Source organism: Triticum dicoccoides, chromosome 5A (assembly GCF_002162155.2).
Source record: "Triticum dicoccoides isolate Atlit2015 ecotype Zavitan chromosome 5A, WEW_v2.0, whole genome shotgun sequence".
Classification (NCBI taxonomy): Eukaryota; Viridiplantae; Streptophyta; class Magnoliopsida; order Poales; family Poaceae; genus Triticum; species Triticum dicoccoides.
In genome coordinates, this window is record NC_041388.1 from 663,063,362 (window position 1) to 663,069,210 (window position 5,849).

Genomic DNA, 5,849 nt, shown 5'->3' on the forward strand with positions numbered 1-5,849 from the left:
AGCCCAAGTAAAGTTGCCGTGTGAGTTTGAAATCTGACCGTTGGAACACTGTCAGTTCCTTAGTGACCCAGGGTCATTTCGGACAAATCAGGTCAGGTTGCCTAGTGGCTATAAATAGCCCACCCCCTACAACCATAAACGGTTGGCTGCTCAGAGTTAGAGTACGGCTTTTGCCGTTTGAGAGCAACCCACCTCGAAGCCTTTGAGAGAGAATTCCTTGCGAGGATAAAGCCCTAACCACCCAGAGCCAAAGAGAATTAGGCATCACTTAAGTCTTCTTGTCTGTGTGATCTGAAGACTTATTACACTTGAGGACTGTGAATCCTCCAGCCGGTTAGGCGTCCCGTTCTGAGCATCCAAGAGACATTGTGGATCGCCGGTGAATGAAGTCTGTGAAGGTTTGGGAGTCTACCTTGAAGACTTACCAGAGCGATTGGGCGAGGTCTGTGTGACCTTAGCTCAAGGGGAATACGGTGAGGACTGGGTGTCCTGAGCTGCGTGTTCAGGACTGGGTGTCCGGGACTGTGTGTCCTCAGGTTTAAATACCTAGCCGCCCTAACCAGAGGTACAGTTGTCATAGCAACTGGAACTGGTCCAACAAATCATTGTCTTCAACGAGTCATTGGTTTCATCCTTCCCTTCCCTTTACTTACTGTTGGTCCTTGTGAAGTCATTGTATGATTGCACTATCTTTTGTCTTCACTGAGTGACTGCGTGTTCTGTTTGGCTTCATAATATCTTCCTACCTGATCCTTACTACATTGCTGCTATTAGTCATTGTGCTTTTGCTCCATTGAATACTTGACTATGGTTTGCTTAGTGTAGTCTACCTTCCGCTGGATGGTAATAGGTTTATTTCTATCGTCTGTCTTCATAAGTTCCATGTTTTGAAGACTTTCATAAAAATCGCCTATTCACCCCCCTCTAGTCGATATAACGCACTTTCACTTATGTTAAACATGAAATTGTTGCTATTGCACCCACACATAATAGTCCTATTATCTTTTTGAATTCTCCAAACTACACTATATCAGAGAAGTTTGCTCTTATTAAGGATTATGTTGATGGGTTGCATTTTATTGTTGCACATGATGATTTTGATGAATGTAATATGCATGTGCTTTCTGCTCCTACTTGCAATTATTATGAGAGAGGAACTACATCTCCACCTCTCTATGTTTCCAACACGATAAAATTGCAAGAAACTGTTTATACTATGCATTGGCCTTTACTATGTGTGCATGAATTGTTCTTTTATGACATGCTTATGCATAGGAAGAGAGTTAGACTTCGTCATTGCTTGATATATGTTGCTTTGTGCTCACTACTAAATGCCAAATCATTGCTAATTCAAATTGGCTTTGATATACCTTGGGATCCGGGTGGATCCATTACTTGAGCACTATATGCCTAGCTTAATGGCTTTAAAGAAAGCGCTGCCAGGGAGACAACCCGGCAGTTTTAGAGAGTCATTTATTTCTATTGAGTTCTTTTATAAAGTTTAAAAACAAAAAAATAAAGAGGGGAACCTAAAACTTTTTAAAAAAGAAAAGCGAAAGTGAGAAAGACGAGCATTGTTAAAATGGGAGCTAGCCTTGAACTTTGTTCATGCCCATGGAAACTTTGTGACCCTTGATTACAGAAAATTTTCAACAAAAATAATTATACCCTTGTACAATTCCTTTGTATTATAAAAATAATGTGCCAAGATTTGCCTTTAGGATGTTTACATTGCTTGTTGGTTTGTGCGGTGCAGAACAGAAACTTTGGCTGTAGTGCACGATTTTACATTTTTACTGGAACGTCAAACGGTTCTGAAACTTTTTGCACTGTCTTTCTATACAAATTTTTTATTTTTCCTAATTTTGGCAGAATTGTTTGAGTATCAAAGGTATGATGAATGTTCAGATTACTACAGACTGTCCTGTTTAAGACAGATTCTGTTTTTGATGCATTATTTGCTTGTTTTGATGAAACTATCGATTTCTATCAGTGGATTAAACCATGAAAAAGTTATATTACAGTAGCTACAGTGCAAAAACAAAATATGAATTGGTTTGCAACAGTATTACAGTAGTGATTTGCTTTATTATACTAACGAATCTTACCGAACTTCCTGTTAAGTTTTGTGTGATTGAAGTTTTCAAGTTTTGGGAGAAATCATGATGGATGAAGGAATAAGGAGTGGCAAGAGCCTAAGCTTGGGGATGCCCGAGGCACCCCAAGGAAATATTCAAGGAATCCCAAGCAACCAAGCTTGGGGATGCCCCGGAAGGCATCCCTCTTTCTTCTAACAATCATCGGTAATTTTACTTGGAGCTATATTTTTATTCGTCACATGGTAAGTGTAAATCTTGGAGCGTCTTTTGCATTTAGTTTTCACTTTTCTTTGATGCACCATGGTGGTATGAGATAGTCCATGGTTGATTTATAGAATGCTCTTTGCACTTCACTTATATCTTTTGAGTATGGCTTTATATAATGCTTCATGTGCTTCACTTATATCATTTGAAGTTTGGATTGCCTGTTTCTCTTCACCTAGAAAACTGCCATTTGTAGAATGCTCTTTTTGCTTCAATTATATTTTTTAGAGCGTGGGCATATCTTTTTAGAAAGAATTAAACTCTCTTGCTTCACTTTTATCTATTTAGAGAGATGACAGGAATTGGTCATTCACATGGTTAGTCATAAAATCCTACATAAAACTTGTAGATCACTGAATATGATATGTTTGATTCCTTGCAATAGTTTTGCAATATAAAGATGGTGATATTAGAGTCATGCTAGTGGTAGTTGTGGATTGTAGAAATACTTGTGTTGAAGTTTGTGATTCTCGTAGCATGCACGCATGGTGAACCGTTATGTAACAAAGTTGGAGCATGAGGTATTTATTAATTGTCTTCCTTATGAGTGGCGGTCGGGGATGAGCGATGGTCTTTTCCTAACAATCTACCCCCTAGGAGCATGCTCATAGTACTTTGTTTCGATGACTAATAGATTTTTGTAATAAGTATGTGAGTTCTTTATGACTAATGTTGAGTCCATGGATTATACGCACTCTCACCCTTCCATCATTGCTAGCCTCTTCGGTACCGTGCATTGCCCTTTCTCACCTCAAGAGTAGGTGCAAACTTCGCCGGTGCATCCAAACCCCGTGATACGATACACTCTATCACACATAAGCCTCCTTATATCATCCTCAAAACAGCCACCATACCTACCTATTATGGCATTTCCATAGCAATTCCGAGATATATTGCCATGCAACTTCCATCATCATCATATACATGACTTGAGCATTTATTGTCATATTGCTTTGCATGATCGTAAGATAGCTAGCATGATGTTTTCATGGCTTGTCTGTTTTTTGATGGCATTGATACGCTAGATCATTGCACATCCCGGTACACCACCGGAGGCATTCATATAGAGTGATATCTTTGTTCTAGTATCGAGTTGTAATATTGAGTTGTAAGTAAATAAAAGTGTGATGATCATCATTATTAGAACATTGTCCCATGATCAAAATAAAAGTGGCCAAAGAAGCCCCCTCAAAAAAGATAGAGGCCAAAGAAGCCTACAAAAAAAGAGAAAAAAAGAAAAAAAGAAAAAAAGGAAAAAAAGAGAAGGGACAATGTTACTATCCTTTTACCACACTTGTGCTTCAGAGTAGCACCATGTTCTTCATATAGAGAGTCTCTTGAGTTATCACTTTCATATACAAGTGGGAATTTTCATTATAAAACTTGGCTTGTATATTCCAACGATGGGCTTCCTCAAATGCCCTAGGTCTTCATGAGCAAGCAAGTTGGATGCACACCCACTTAGTTTTAGTTTGAGTTTTCATACACTTATAGCTCTTAGTGCATCCGTTGCATGGCAATCCCTACTCCTCGCATTGACATCAATTGATGGGCATCTCCATAGCCCGCTGATTAGCCGCGTCGATGTGATACTTTCTCCTTTTTGTCTTCTCCACACAACCTCCACCATCATATTCTATTCCACCTATAGTGCTATGTCCATGGCTCACGCTCATGTATTGCGTGAAAGTTGAAAAGGTTTGAGAATGTCAAAGTATGAAACAATTGCTTGGCTTGTCATCGGGGTTGTGCATGATTTGAATGCTTTGTGTGGTAAAGATGGAGCATAGCCAGACCATATGATTTTGTAGGGATAACTTTCTTTGGCCATGTTATTTTCAAAAGACATGATTGCTTTATTAGTATGCTTGAAGTATTATTATCTTAATGTCAAATGATAGACTATTGCTTTGAATCACTCGTGTCTTAATATTCATGCCATGGTTAGATTTGGTGATCAAGATTATGCTAGGTAGCATTCCACATCAAAAATTATCTTTTTTATCATTTACCTACTCGAGGACGAGTAGGAATTAAGCTTGGGGATGTTGATACGTCTTTGTAGTATCTATAATTTTTTATTGTTCCATGCCAATATTCAACAACTTTCATATACTTTTGGCAACTTTTTATACTATTTTGGGACTAACATATTGATCCAGTGTCCGGTGCCAGTTCCTGTTTGTTGCATGTTCTTTGTTTCATAGTAAATCCATATCAAACAGAGTCCAAACAAGATAAAAATTGACGGAGATATTTTTTGGAATATATGTGATTTTTGGGAAGAAAAATCAACACAAGACGATGCCCGAGGGGGCCACGAGGCAGGGGGTGCGCCCTAGGGAGTATGGCGCGCCCTGGGCCCTCGTGGCCACCCCGTAAGGAGGTTGGTAACCTTCTTTCGCCACAAGAAAGCTAATATCCAGATAATAACCGTGTCCAAAATTCAGCCCAATCGGAGTTACGGATCTCCAGGAATTTAAGAAATGGTGAAAGGGTAGAATCAGAGAATGCAGAAACAGAGAGACAAATCCAATCTCGGAGGGGATCTCGCCCCTCCGCCGCCATGGAGGCCATGGACCAGAGGGGAAACCCTTCTCCCATCTAGGTAGAAGGTCAAGGAAGGGGAAGAAGAAGGGGGGCTCTCTCCCCCTCTCTTCCGGTGGCGCCGGAACGCTACCGGGGCCATCATCATCACCGCAATCTACACCAACAACTTCACCGCCATCATCACCAACTCTTCCCCCCTCTATGCAGCGGTGTAACCCCTCTTTTACCTTCTGTAATCTCTACTTAAACATGGTGCTCAACACTATATATTATTTCCCAATGATGTATGGCTATCCTATGATGTTTGAGTAGATCTGTTTTGTCCTATGGGTTAATTGATGATCGTGATTGGTTTGAGTTGAATGTTTTATTATTGGTGCTGTCCTATGGTGCTCTTCGTGTCGCGCAAGCGTGAGGGATCCCCGCTGTAGGGTTTGCAATATGTTCATGGTTTGCATATGGTGGGTGGCGTGAGTGACAGAAGCACAAACCCAAGTAATTAGGTTGTTTGCATATGGGAATAAAGAGTACTTTGCCATCTGCCAGCTCTTTGCCTTCTGCCAGCAGACGACAAAGAAGCTCTTTGCCATCAGCTACCCAAAAGCAGACGACAAAGAACTGGTTCATGGCAAAGACCTTCTTTGCCATCAGCCAATTCTTTGCTGTCCGCTAGCAGACGGCAAAGATTCTTTGCCGTCGGCTAGCAGACGGCAAAGAGGGAGGGGCCCCACTGACGAGCTGCTTAAAAAAAACTTAACGGCCCCCCTCTTTGCTGTATGCTAGCATACGGCAAAGAGCAAATAAGAGGACGACAAAGGGGGGCGGACGGCAAAGATTTAACATATCTAACGTTAACGGCCGCGCCCCACCCCGCCCCTCTCTCTCTGTTTCTCTCCCTGCTCTTCACACGCGCGCCGCCACCCCCACCACTCGCCG